The sequence below is a fragment of the Eimeria mitis genome, genomic scaffold (assembly GCF_000499745.2).
Source record: "Eimeria mitis Houghton genomic scaffold, Emh_scaff3423, whole genome shotgun sequence".
Taxonomy (NCBI): Eukaryota; Apicomplexa; class Conoidasida; order Eucoccidiorida; family Eimeriidae; genus Eimeria; species Eimeria mitis.
The window spans coordinates 1585-1916 of NW_013571766.1; positions in this window are offsets into that span (position 1 = coordinate 1585).

The window sequence follows — 332 nt, forward strand, 5'->3', positions numbered from 1 at the left end:
TTTAGGGTTTAGGGGGGGAGGGGGGAGGGTTGGGTGCTCACGCTCAGTAGCTGCAGCTGCGGAAACAGATAGAAACACTGTAGACAGAGGGGCATAGGGTTTAGGGTTTAGGGTTTAGGGTGTAGCGATTAGGGTTTAGGGTTTAGGGCTGAGGGTTTGTTTAGGGATACAGCGAAGGAGGGGATAGCTCTTCTTGTTTTTTTGGTAGCGCATGCATGCAGCTGATGCAGCAGCAGAATACCTTATTGTGAACACAACGTAATCTCCTCTTGCTGCTGCTGCTGCTGCTGCTGCTGCTGCTGCTGCTGCTGCTGCTGCTGCTGCTGCTGCTG